The sequence below is a fragment of the Cyanistes caeruleus genome, chromosome 4 (genome assembly GCF_971803275.1).
Source record: "Cyanistes caeruleus chromosome 4, bCyaCae1.hap1.1, whole genome shotgun sequence".
Lineage (NCBI taxonomy): Eukaryota > Metazoa > Chordata > Aves > Passeriformes > Paridae > Cyanistes > Cyanistes caeruleus.
This window is the reverse complement of record NC_141704.1, coordinates 58,586,856-58,600,946: the sequence shown is the minus strand read 5'-3', so window position 1 is coordinate 58,600,946 and position 14,091 is coordinate 58,586,856. Positions and strand designations below refer to the sequence as shown.

The 14,091-nt window shown below is 45.4% G+C and overlaps 2 long non-coding RNA genes across 3 annotated transcripts in view; one reads left to right on the top strand and one right to left on the bottom strand.

Annotated features, from left to right (window-relative positions):
• Positions 1-10,440, top strand: part of LOC111929947 (uncharacterized) — a 61,082-nt gene extending 50,642 nt beyond the window's left edge. For both annotated transcript variants that reach the window (XR_015285676.1, XR_015285677.1), the window contains exon 7: positions 9,571-10,440. This is a non-coding gene — a long non-coding RNA (uncharacterized LOC111929947). The remainder of the gene's footprint in view (positions 1-9,570) is intronic.
• Positions 699-5,080, bottom strand: LOC111929954 (uncharacterized). Its single transcript, XR_002864961.2, has 3 exons — positions 4,888-5,080; positions 4,454-4,575; positions 699-3,974 (listed from the first exon to the last, which is right to left on the bottom strand). It is a non-coding gene; the product is annotated as an uncharacterized LOC111929954 (long non-coding RNA).
• Positions 10,441-14,091: the final 3,651 nt, after the last annotated feature.

The following is a 14,091-nucleotide window of genomic DNA, read 5'->3' as shown; positions in this document are numbered from 1 at the left end:
AAGGACTGAGCACAGTGGTGAGGATGCTCCAAGATGATGGGCAGAAAGCTCCCAGCAGGAAGGCACTAAGAGGGTCTCTCTCTGGGAAAAGGGGGCTCCTGTTTTGGAGAGGGATGTACAAGGGGCATGGTATGGCTCCCAAAGCAGGCTTCTGTACTGAGTTTTCGCTTGCGCAGTCTCAGCTCTCCTCAAATCCCTGTCAGCAAACAGCCTCGTGGGATGGGAAGCTCTGTAAGGCAGGAGATGTGTCCCATTATGCCTTTGGCACCAGGAAACCCTTAACTTCTAGGCAACATTGTAAGGCAGGTAGTAACTAAGGGTTGATTATGTTTGAGAGCAACAGCTTGGCAGACTGCAAAATGAAGTACAGATAAAGTGACCTTGTGATTTTGAAAGCGAGACCCATTATTTGTTTTGAAACATATTGCCTCAATGACCCTGCAAGTTCTGCAGACATGTCCTGTCTGGAAATGCCATAACAGGTTGTTCACTATATTTTCAACTGAGTTAAGGTTTTGTTGAAATAACGAATATCAATCAAAGGCCAGAAGGCCACATTCCTTTGGTGTTGTTGATTTCACCAGTATCTTTTGTCTGAAAGCCTGTGCTGACAGGGTATCAGGGGAGAACTCCTGGGGTGAGTGGGGATGAGTGAGGGCAGCCAGATGGATCTGCATCCCTGTCAAACTTGGGTCAGCAAAGGTCAAGTTCTCAAGCTCCAGAGAGGACCCTCCAGCACCCCAGGATTAGTCAAGGGGAGAGTCAGACACTCTTCACAGCACAGAATCAACATTATCTAGAGCGTGACAGGGACAAGTGGAATATAATACATGGGGGTGTGCAGGGGAGGTGCTGTTCACGCCTCCAGAAAATGGCAGGGACACAACTCTCTCCCTGCCCTGAATCCTCACCTTTTGTCACAGGAAATGTTCAAAATGAGATTTGTGTGTAGGGACAGTCAGACCATGGTGCTGAGGTCAAGTGTATGTGTTGGTTAATCACAGCTTTTTTTTAGGCTAGGATTCAAGTTCATATGAAACGTAGCTCACCTACACGTAGTGAGACAGAGCTGGGTAATTTTTCTTTCCTCTTGGTGGCAAATGGGAATTTTGTTGAGAAAAATGCTGGGTTTATAGTCTAGAAACTGTTCACAGATTTGGTATTCATTGAAAAGTTGTTTGGATAAAAAATGTCTTAAGGCACACTGACAAAACCAAAGGAAAAAATTATCTGTCCCTTTTCATCTCTTAGCATTAAGGATGTGGGATAGACATCTTTTTCCTCTCTTTTTCCTGAGGTGACATGATCTTAACGTTCCACCATGTTTGGGCTATTTTGGTTGGTGATGTTCATGGCTGCTCCTAAGGGAGCCATCCAGTTCTTCATGGAGTACTCAAATATTTACCAAGCAGGGGCAGGGAGGGAGGGCAGGGAATGAGGAAAAATGATGGCAAATCTGTCCACAAGACATTTACCAAAGAGAGGGAGCGTCTGAGTCACAGGATCCGATCTCTCGCATATTTGTTCAGGCAAAGAAGACTCAGGTCAGCCAAGGGATTGAGAGCAGCTTTGATTCCTCATCTCCTGGTGAAAGAACTGAAGGTGAAGTGACTTCCCTGAGGGGAGCTCCCAAGGCAAAAGGAGCAGGAACTGGGAAAGAGGGGACATAACTACCTTCTCTCCATGATCAGTGGTTTTCACCAATAATTTAATCTATTTTTGTCTTTGATTATCTTTTTTTTTTGGGGGGGGGGGGCGGGGCGGGCAGGGAATTGTTTTTTGATATGTTTGGTTTGGTTTGGTTTGAACTAGAGAGAACCTCCTGTTTCAAGCCTGGAATGCTTTATGCAATGCAAGTCAAAATATTTTATTTTGAAGTGAGAAAAAGTAACTACCAATCATTCCCTGTACTTAATTCATCCCACTTCTTGATTTGCTTGGGATTAATGGCAGAAACTTAAAGTCAGTGCTCGTCAAGAGTGTCACCTTGCTTCCACAGTCTGCAGATATCTGTGGAGATGCTTCAGCTGAAAGTTGAGAGGGAAGTGGGTGGCTCAGGAGAAGAGGCACTGCCAGGCAAAGGTGGGATTTCATGGCTCCCTGGAAGGGGAGAAGGACAGCACAACAGCTCTGCTCACTCTTGCCCTTTGGTCTGTCTTGCTGCAAAGGGCTCTATCCAGGACCTTAGAAACCATTAACCATTCCCAAGATTTTGTCTTAAGTGGCATTTCCATAAAAGATTTTGTGTTTAGAGTATTGGTAATCATGATTATTTTGTGTAAAATAAATCCTTAGTAGTGTTATCCTGAGTGTAATCCTGAGTTGTGGAGGTGATGGCAGAGTCACTGTCCCTGGAGGTATAAAAGGAATGACTGGAGGTGGCACTCAGTGCTGTGGTCTGGATGACAACGTGGGCATTGATCAAAGGTTGGACTTGCTGATCTTGCAGGTCTTCTCCAACTTAATTTTCACACTTCTAATTTTAAAATATTAACTGAGGGAGGAAGAATTTTAAGAAGTTCTTCCTCATGTCCAGGTGGAACATCATGTGCATCATTCCTGCCCATTTCTCTTGTCCTAGTAGTTGGCACCATCAAGAAGAGCCTGGATTTGAGGAGCTGACAAAAGGATTTTTGCTTTTTATTACTGAAATGCATCCACACCTGTGTGTGATGTATTGGCAGAGGCTGGAAGCAGCGGTCCCAGCAGATCCCTGCAGGTGAGTTCCACAGCGCTAGAGGGACCCAGCCCAAGAATCAAACTGGGAGGGAAGAGCACAGACACATGGCATTCACTGCTACTTGATGACTTATGGCTGTCTTCTGCTCAGTGGTGTCTGTGTGCACATTCAGCCCATGGCAGAAGTCAGGAAAACCAGGTGATGTGAAACCTCAGAAAAAAGTGGCAGAAGTTAAGGACTCTTTTCAGCTCATGCTGGCTGGGCAGTAAGAGCATATGCACCTACCCAGCTACCTTGGTTCAGCTGGGGTGCTTTAATCTGGTGTTGGTTGAGCCCTTCAGTCCCATCCTTGAACTCTGCGAAGGAAGCAACAACGTGTAACAAGTGCTGGCAGTCATACTGGGTTTGTGTGAACATCAAGGTTAGCATTTCCAAAGCATGCAGGTGACTTTTGAAACTAAATTCAATTACAGTTAGACTTTGTGGCTCCAAAGTGCCTTCATTATTTTGGGAAATTAGATTTTGGGCCAAGTTAAAATAAAATAAAAAAATCAATCAATCAGAATTGCTAACAATGGGACACAAGTTCCTGAGTTACTTGGGTAGCTTTGAAAGCATTACTCACTTATTTGCTTCTCTGAACAAACTGAAAGAGTGACAAATCTGTTTCCAAGAAAAAAAGAATTTCAAATGCAGAACACAGTTTAAGGTGCAGATTATAGTGAAAGATGGCATAACACAGAGGTAATTTTCAAGAGGATATCCAACGACACACATGGTTGAGGGGTAGTCTCCAGCTCTGCCCTCCCTCCTTCATGTAGTGCTCTTAGGAAGTCAGGCATTGCCTGAGAGGGGGAGAACCCCTCTTCCAGAGGCACTGACATCCCTGAGCCAGGTTCCTGCTGGCCCTCTGCCCCTGCAGGTACTTTGTGCCACGTGGGTGGGGCTGCAAGGTTTAAAAGCGCTCAGCTCCTCAGAGATGGAAACAGCACAGGTAGGGCACGATAATCAAGAAGATAATCTGGAAGGCTATTTACAAGGACCATAATGGAAACAGGTTTCCATGACCTCCTCCTCCTTTATTGACCCGGCTCAGGGCTCCCACCGCTGCATCGCTGGGAACATCGTGCTCAGCCTGGCAGGGAGCCCGGGGCTCCCAGAGGAGGGGGAAGGTTTTGGCTACTGCTTGTAGTGGCAAATCAGCTGCAGAAGAGGGAGCCCATGTCTTCTCCAGCCTGGCACCTTAAGTTTCCTCTTTTCTCTCCAGTCATTTTCACACTTGCACAGGAGGAAACTGAGGAGGGAAAAAGAAATTGAGTGGGTTAAGGAACACGAGTGTGGACATTAAGGAACACGAGTGTGGACATCACTGCCTAGCCCAGACACCTCCTAGAGTCTCCCCACGGGTCCAGGCCCTTCGCCTCCAAAGGCCTGAGGCTGCAAAAGGAGGAAAAATCCCTTTGGGCAACCACAAGAGGTACCAGCTGAAAGTCTTACGACTGCCAGCCACACAGGTGCTTGTACTCCAGGCATGCTGCTCGCAGGGTGTCAGAATGACAGGAATGTTTCCTCTGCGGCACACAGACGTGAGCTGGCTTGCATGGGACAAGCATGGCTCAGCAGGAGGCACCTCAAACAGCCCTAACACCAAAACAAGCAACACTCAGGCAGAACCGCTCTGATTATGCCCTTCACCCACACACTTCATAACCATCACCCTTTTTACTTCCCCCTCGGGTTCATCCTGACCAAAACAAAAGGCAAGGGAGATACCGTTAATGAGGTGCAGGGGGATGGACGCTATCACACTTCGCACATCTGTGACGAGCGGGTTTAGCAGAGCTCCCAAAGAAAACATAAGGGGTTGCATTAGCCAGGTTCGGAAAATGCCTGACCTTCCAAAAGAAAAAAAGAAAAAAGCATTATTCCCTGTGAATACTATGGTATGTATTGCCCCTCCACCCCACACCAGGAAGGGATCTGTGGCAGGATATACTTCAAGGAGACTGTGGTTTATATTACAGCTGCTAAGATAACCGGGAGGTTTCAAAAGGAATCCCAGCTAGCGCAGCTTGTTTTACAATACCAGACTCCAAGCGGGGGGAGTGGAAAGTAAGTTTGTTTTCCACGCTGCCCCTTTATCTTGATGTCAAATATATCCCCTGGGAAAGGAAAACATTTAAGCAGCAGATCCCATGGACACACACACGCTCTCATGCGCCTTTCCCCCCATTGAGCCGCAGCCATGTGCGGAGCGTGGCACCATTCAGTGCGTGGGTGCTGGTGGACAGCTGGAGTTCTGGCAGGGGAAGCCCAGGAAAAAGGTGCTTCAGGTGTGATAATCAATAGCCACAGGTGCTGGTGCCAGCGTGTGATCTGGGCTGGTCAAACCCACAAGCCGCCTGCTGCAGGTGCAGTAGTGATCTCTTTGAGAGCACCTCCATGTGAGGGGATAGTTACAGCTGGACAGGAACCATTTACTTGTGTGGATGAAAGCTAACAAAATCTAGTCATAAAGCTCCCCAAATAGCTCATGTCTGAAATAAGATGCACATTTTTAACAAGGAGGGGCAGGAACTGTTGGCATGGCTTCTCAGGGGAGCACTGAGGGGGGTCTTCATTGCCTCTTTGGAGTACTGTAAAGGTTTTTATCTAACTCAATCATAACTCTTTCCTTGATACTGACATTGTTGCCTGGATTCTGGAGTCTTAGATGATCATACTGGAACTTCCTGGTCTGAAAATGTTACATCTGCTGTGTGTAAGAAGCGTACATGGATGCAAGCTCTCCTCCTATTATTATTATTATTATTATTATTATTATTATTATTATTATTATTATTATTATTATTATTATTATTATTCATCATCATCATCATCATCATCATCCTCCTCCTCCTGGAGAGGGACTCTTCATTTAAAAGTGTAATGACAGGACAAGGGAAAATGGCTTCAAGCAGAGAGTAGGTTAAGATAAGATATTAGAAATAAATTCTTCCCTATGAGGGTGGGAAGAACTGGCACAGGTTGCCCAGAGAAGCTGTGTCTGCCCCATCCCTGGAAGTGTCCATGGCCAGGCTGGATGGGGCTCTGAGCAACCTGGGATAGTGGAAGGTGTCCTTGTACATGGCAGGGTGATGTAATGAGATGGCCTTCCAACCCAAACCATTCCATGGTGCTATGATTATTGCCCAGCCTGATGAGAATCTGTGTCGCCAGAGATCTGGATCACAACTCTGCTGTGGCCATGGTGTTTGTTACCAGAAACATGGTACAAATGCAAAGGGAATGTCATACTTTGGGCTAAATTGGTAAAAAGACAACCAGAGGATAAGAATTAATGTTGCAGCTGCAATGTGGAAGTCAAAATTGTTTGCTGGCAGGTGAGGGAAGACTGAATCAGTGTTCCTAAAGAATATGAGGATGCTTGGGGATACACCTTCTCACCCACAAAAATAAATGAATAAACAGGGATTCTTCTAAAGACAGGATCAGAGAAGCAGACAAGGTGTTTACATAAACATGATATATTTTCCTTTCCAGTTCTAGTTAGCTAGACAATGATACCAAAGTGAAATTAGGGAACTCACTGAACATATCCATGCTCTGGAGGGACAGCACGTTCAAACCCATATTTGGGTTTCACACAAGGTTGTTGCTTTATTATGAGGTTGAAGCACATTTCCAGTGTGAAAATTCTTCACCCATGCTTTGTTCTATGTTGATGTGTGACTGCCACCAGGCCCTGTGGCTTGGGGCCACCGCTGCTCACACCACATCTTACTGCTGAGCCTCTGCAGCTGTCCTATTCTGAGTGCAAAGATTGAAACTAAGAAGTCTGGTTTCTCTCTTGCTTGGCACATGCTTTACACTAGTGAAGCTCCTTGCCTTTCTAACAGCAGGAAGAAAATCTTGGTAACAGCTTGAGGGATAAGAAGGATTGTTCTTTTGAGAGTGCTAACTGCTCAAACTGCAGTAATTTCAATAGGTAGAGCCCTGGTGTCACTACAGGGAACCGAAAGCTGTGCCACCAAGCACGGTTTCTTTCAGCCTTTGCCTTTGTGTCTTCTACACCCACCATGAAATCTATGGTGTAGGTATTCTCCTCAAAGCAGGTGTCTTCTGGGAGACCTCCCAGTTTTCTGCTCCTTCACAAGACCTTTCAGTGTGTGGGTCTGGGAGGTCTGGTTGTCAGGGATTGCTGCCTGAGGATGCCATTCCCAGCAACAGGGCTAAAAGTCTTGTGGTCATGATACAAGGCCAGAAGATGTTATTGTGATCATCTGTATGGTGTGCTGTGATATAATTAAAAACCGTGGAAAAGGCTTGATTGAAGAAAACATGTTTTTAAACGAAGTTATTTTATTTCCTATCTGTTTTCAACAGCACTACCTCTTTTGACTATTTCCCTCTCTTCTCAATTATTTATCCTTTCTTCTCCTAGCGTGGAGACATTCACAACTCATACCACAGCATCAGTTTTCCTCCTCTGCCCCCTTGGGCACTCTTGAAATGCAACCAAACCCAAATCAACCCATTAGGCTCTTCCCACACTGAGCATTTTGCTATTTTTTAGAACACCTAGAAATGGAGCGGGTACCTCAGAAGATGCAAATCAGCATCAGGGTTGTTTTTTTTAAGAGCCAAAGAGATTAAAATTACAAGGTAAATAAATTTCACTGGATTTCAGTGGGTTTTGTGTCTAGTCAAAACCATTCAATTCTCAGCAACACTGAAGATTTGATTGATTGATTTTTATTATTTTGCTGGATAAGCACATGACAGACTAAAATTCAGAGACATTTCCTGCAACCTCTCATCCTCTGATTTTGAAATGTCCCCGGGCTACTTGCCATCTGAAGTGCAGGGTGTCACTATGCTCTGTGTGTCAGCTGAGATTTGGCATGTCTGTGGTCAGCACCAGATGTTTCTTGCATGTTCACAAATGCCAAGAGGTCTCTTTCCTGCCATTTACCAACAGTTTATATTCACAGGATACTCGTTCCTTCTCAGAGAACTCCGGCTTATTGTCCTGATGATACATTTTGAAAAGGAGTTCACTGCTGCTCTTTTGAACTTCCTTCTTCTTGTCCTCATTTGTTAATGGATTTCATTCCTCTCCAGCAGTTATTCATCCCAGGATGCCTGAATTAGCTGGGTTTTTTCTGTAACTGGTGGTCACTGAGAATCTTAGTCAAAGAGCATTAATAGACATCCCCCTGGGGTTTATCACATTTTATCTCTCTGATTTGATATCTTTGATAGTGGTTGGTCAAGCACTTTAAAATGAACTCTGCACCATTGTATTTATAAAAGGAATTTTCTTCTTTGCCCCTAGCTAGTTGATGGATTTTGTGTTTGGTTTTTAAAATATTGTAAGATTTTTAGTATTTTTAAGATCTAGTTGTTCATTCACATCTGCATCTCAGGAGGCATCATCAGCTGTCAGAAAAGCCCTTTTTCAACACACCTTAATTCTGACATTAGTACCTTTATTTTGGAAAACAGTTGCTAAGTGAGAACTATATTTAAAAAAACTTCTGTAACAGGATTTAAACATTTTATCCATGCATTAACATAGGCAGCTTAAAAAATATATTCTTATGATTTACTTTGGCAAAATATCTATCTGGAGTCACTGGTCTTGTGGTGATTTATCTACTCTCACTATTTGTACTGGATTTAAAAGGGAGTGCCTCATTCTTAAACTAATTGCCTGTCATTTATTCCAGGGGAAATACTTCTATAAGGATAAGGGGCTAAAGGCCAACTTTTCAAAGGCATGTAGGCACCTTAGGATGAAAAGAGGCACTAGGAAAGCACCGAGGCAGCCGAGGCGTTTCTGAAAAATTCTGTGGGTGTTTGGCTGTGCCTTTAGGTGCCCAAATACCTTCAATCTGTTCCTAAGACTTTTTTCTGTGTCCAGAAGAGAGGTTTCCAGAGCAGCTGTGACACAGAGGAGACTCCTGAGAGAGGCACGGGGAGCACAGAAGTTGCTCCCCTTTCTCTTATCCCAGGATGTGATTAAACTGAGCTGGGTGGGAAATGTGAGGGAGCCTCTGAAGTATCCTTTGTAGGAAATACAACTTGAATCCTGGGCTTTAAATGGTGTCACTCTCTGTAGGAGAGAGTAGGAATTACTCTCTGAGGCATTGGAGGGTGTCACATCCATGTTGAACATACAGCACTGCAATGAGAAACTGCAGGGAGCATCCAAGGCTTGCAGGCTGACCCCGTTCCACCTAGAGACACTTTTCCTTGGAAGTTCCATGATGGGTTGCCAGAGGGTTCCTCAATGCACCCAAGCTGGTGAATGGCTGTTTCTACCTCCACCAGTGGGATGTGACACTGGAGGTTCCCCACCAAGTGCAAAGCCACTGCTCGCAGTGAAATTCAAATGCTTGCTGGAGGGAACAATGGGAAAATGTGTTTGTGTACAAGTCCTGTCTCACTTGTTCCCTGCCTTCCTGCTCAGCCACCCAGCAGTACTCTAGGAAAGGTTTCTTTTCCTGGTCACACTCCTTTTTGCTTTCTCTCTTGTTCCTGTGTGGATTCACTTCTTTTCTTGCAAGGACTTCTTTCCATGTTTCATCATATGTCCTCTTCCGATTCTCCTTTCCTTCTCCCTCAGTAATTAGCTTCAATCTGTGTGCTGCTGCTGTACAATCCCTTAACTTTCCTCACTTCATCCTTCATCTCATTTCTCATTTCTATGGTTCTCTTGTGCTCCTTCCCCTCTCCCCTCCCCAAATTTCCTCAGGTTCCTCCAGATTTTTAGCTCTTTTTTATTTTTTTCTTCCTACCCTCTGTCTCTCTTTAAAAATTTAATTGGCATGCTTTCTTCAAGCTGTCTTAGAATGCCTTATTTTTTTTTTCTTCTCTCTTTTCAGCTTTTTTCCTGAATTGCAGTCACACCAGTTCTGCTTTCCTGACTGCAGAGTCACAGCAGCTGTGGTGCAGCAGAGCATCTGAAAAGAAAATGCTAATGGAGTTTTTTATAGTGTACAGTAAAAGGCTCTGATTAAAAAAATAATAATGCTACACCTCAATGCTACCTCAAACCCAGACTATTCCTGCTTAAGAGTTTCCTTCTAGAGCCCGTAGCAGTACAGCAGAATCCATAACCTCATGTGCCATCTCCCTGCCTGTCATAACCACAGGCAAAGCTGGATTAGTAATTTCCCTTAGAGGAAAGCAAAGAAGATGTATCTGTGTAATGGCATCTCCCCTGTGCCTGATAACAAGATCACAAAGAGTGTGCAAGGCAGTTTTATGGCATATCCTGCCAATATGTCATTGTACATACAAGCATGTCAATCAGACACTTTAGAACTAACTGGTTCTGCAATCATTTCTCCATGAGAGTTCATTAAAACCCATACAGGAATTTGCTCCAGTCATACAAATGTCCCCCTCATGTCAGCTTTCTGTGAGCATTCAGTTTATTTATCACCAACAACCGGTCTATACACCGGTACACACTATTTCAGCCTTGGATGGGTCAGTATTTCCACATATGGATTCTGGAGTTCATGGTCATCCAGCTCAGAACAAGGAATACGTCACAGACTCAGCTACACCAAAACAAATGTTTTCCTCAAGAAGAGAGAGAAATCTGTTTAAAATAATGCAATATTATGTAAATTATGAATAATTCTCTTCAGTGCTGAATGTTCTTGTAGAGTAGTAAGAATCTGATCAGTTGCTGTCAGAAATTCTGTAAGAGGTAAAATACAATAAAGTAAATGGTTTCTTTCAAATTACTTATCCATAGAGCTACTTAAAAAGAGATCTTTTTAACCTAAGGCAGCCCTAAGGCTTAGCTCATAATTTCCTCTGGTTTGATCCCTGTTAAAGAGGAGTCCTAGTGGGGTCTTCTAGGACACCACTGAGCTTCCATCTGCTGGCAGCCCTGTCCCACCCCAATGTCTCTCATGCCCACAGCGATTTTAACCTGCTCCTCTCTCTCTCGGAGTTCCCTGACTTGAGGAGGATTTGGTGAGCTGTGACAAGTGGAAAACCGGAGCCCAGCCACAGAAATGGAGAGTCAGAGTGACTGAACTGGCGGGACACGAACGATGGGAAGGGATCTGGGCTGACCTGCTCCGTCCCATGGACTGAATGCAGGAACACCACCTTCCTTTGTGCAGTGCTCTGGGGGGCCAAGGTGGAAAAGGCTCTAATGGAATTCCTGCAGGGACAGTTTTCACTGGCTCAGTGGGAGCTGTTTGCACACAGACGCCACGGAGTAAGCTGCTAGGTGTTTATTAACTTAGCTTGCAAGAGGAGGGGAAGGGCAGAGGAAAACCGCTGAGGGGAAAATGCCGGTTAAAAAGACAGACCACCACCCCCTGCTGTCCACCGGAGCTGGGGGAGCTGGGGCCGAGCGAGGTCCTTGTAACCTGTCTGGTAAGTTTTAAAGGATGTTTTCCCTCTCTCTAACTGGCTGGTGCGTATGTGTGTTAGGAAACAGCAATTAAAAGATTCAGCCAAGGGCTTAACCCTTGACTGTTTCTGTTTCACGCCCCATTTAGTGACAGGCCCTGCGCCGGGGGCTCAGGGGGCACTGTGGGGGGCATTGTGGCGCCTGCCGGACACCTCGCCCGCCCTGAGGTGCGGCCTTGCCTTCTGTGGGATTCGGTGGCACGCAAGGAGAGAGATCCTTTGGGATGAATAAGAGCCCTTGGACTGTCGTTTAGACCATCCAGCCGCTCTGTGTTCTTTGTCAGGGCCAAACAAGCTCCATATCATTACGCTGGCATTCGCTTGCCCAGTCTCATTATTAGGTGCATTAGCTGTGGGAACTAAATCCATGACAAAAAAAAAAAAAAAAAAAAAAAAAAGAGGGGGTGGAATTGGCTCACACAAAAAAAGGCTTTCCCAGCTCAGGCTAACAACTTGTGCCTATTAACTAAAAACGATCATTAGAAAATTCCCTGCAGACTTAAAGCTTCAGCAGAAGCTCGTTTCACGTATGCACTTGCCTTGTTACATGAACACATAACCAGCCTTAAAGAAACATACCCTCCCACACTTGGATTGGGATGGGGAAAGGGGCTTCCAGGCAGGCACTGCACTGCCTTTAAAATACATCTTTCTCTCTGATTCTCACAGCAATACTGCTTAAATAATACTGTGCCAGTAGGAGGTAATAAATCTATAGCCTTAAAAGGGGAAGGATATTAGAAGACAACCATGTCAGGTTGGGATGGTCATTGAAAAAAGAAAGCAAGTGGTTGCATGTGAAAGGAAAGGTGTGGTAATGTCTTAACAAACAATTCCATGGGTGAAGATTAGCGTCTTTGAAATGGGTCCTAATGTGTCTACCAACTTCAAGCCACAGGTTTGTTACAGAACCGGACAGTTTGACTCCTGAAGCAGACCAATGGGACCACACAAGCCTGAGTTTCTGAACTTTGGGTAAAAGGATGGGTTCAGAGGTGGGTACGTAGCAGGCAGTTTGGAAAGGCTGTACCTTCCTAGTACCTCAGCCAGTGGGGAAAGGAAGAGGGCTACATGCAGCTGGAAGTTTGGGATAAAAGGAGGCTGCACCCTCCAAAACCCGAGAGAAAACCATGCAGGTGTGTGCTCCAGTGGACTCTCTCCCTTTATTCAAATAAAGTTGCAGGACTCTTCTGTCTCCTTTATGGACGCCAGCTTTTCATAGCATGATTTTCCATACACATGGAACTTTATCTTTTTATATTATAGTGACCTTTTATACAGATCAAACCACAGAAAAAATTAATTGGAGATCAGGTCGCCATGAACTGCATGAAGATAGTTCTCTATAAACAGCAAACTGTCTCTGTAGACATAAATGGAATCTTGCCTGGCAGCTTCACTGTAATTGCAACAAGTTGTGAGGCTACAGGTAGATCCATGGGGATCTCCAAGCTGCTCAGGAACCATGGGAGTTTTCCATTGGATGGGAATATACAGATATGTCAACTCAGATGTTCTGGTTCCTTTGGCTTTTGGTGGTCCTTGTGCTTTTGGCCCTGGGAAAGCTGGTCCCTGGAACATGTTGGTTGTTTGGTTGGTTGGCTGGTTGGTTGGTTTCTCTGGGATTTTTGTGGGTCCCACTTCCAGTGGTCCATGGCTTTCAAAGGCAAAAAATATTTCCCAGCTAAGCACACAATCTGCTATTTGGTCAGTGGCTCAATTCACAGGCTTCTGATTAAAAGTCATTCCTCCCAGAAGATGCTTGCTTTCTTTCTTAGCATTTCCTAATGCTAAGAATTTTTTAGGTTGTATGATAGTCTTTCTAGGAAGTGATGAACTTTCCAGTTTCTCTGTCATGTGAAGATAAGCAAGACACATCTCTGGAGATTACAGGGGACAATATTTTCCAGACAGCAAAAACAAATGCACAAGCCTTTCCCACCCTCAATGAATGCACAGCGATTCTCTTCTGGTTACCAAGCATCAGAAGCAGGTCCCTAAATTCATCTGAATTAAACTAGTGATAAATAGCCATGGCTTAGCTCTTTCCTCTCCTGAATGCCTACAATTGACTGGTGTGATGGAGCAGGCAGCTATGGCTGGGAGTTGAATGATGCTTCCCATGGGAAGATAATCTAGGAACCAACAGGATGGGCAGGGTGGCGTCTCACCAACCAGGGTGCAGCCCTGCAGCACCTGAATGCCAAAGTGTCACAGGACCTGAGTGCCAGTAAGCAGGAGCAGCCATCTGATCAGTGATGGCCAGGAAAATTTGGAGAAATGAGGCGGGACCCTGATGTGGATCAGTGAAGTGCATGGCCAGACACAAGCACAGCTGCTTTGTAGCTCATGCAAACATCAACGCTGAGGGCCTTAAGGGTGGCTCCAAAGGGAAGAGGAGAGTCTCCCAGTGAGGCTTTTCCCAGCTCCTTCCCAGCAGTCAGATCCAAGGTCACACAGCTGCACCACAGCTGGGCTAGGCTGGGGCACAGGCAACTGAACCCCAGGGGTGTGCACTGCGGTCAAGCAAGCAGCTGGATGGGTGCAGAGGCAACACTGTTCTACTGCTCCCACAGCCCTTCATTGGAAATGGTGGAATGGACACAAGGAACCCATTCTATCTCCCAGGCAGCTTCAGCAATGCTTTGCTTGCCCAGTGTTTATCCTCTCAGACCAAGGCTTTATGATGGAAGCAGCCACTCCTGTAGATACTCTGGGCTGAGCAAGCCCTTGGCTTCCTGCGCTGGCATTCTTTCCTGGTGCTCCATTTGCCCACCCAGGCTGTGAAAAGTCTACCTCACAAGGATGCCCCATCCATATGGCAGCCTAAGGTCATGCTCATGTATGGCTGTGCAACCAAAATGCAGGGATGCCAAAAGCAGACTCTGTGATCTGCTTCCCTTTGGCTCATCCCTACCCCCTGTGGAGACCAATCATGGCATGCACCTGGAATAGATGCAGATTTA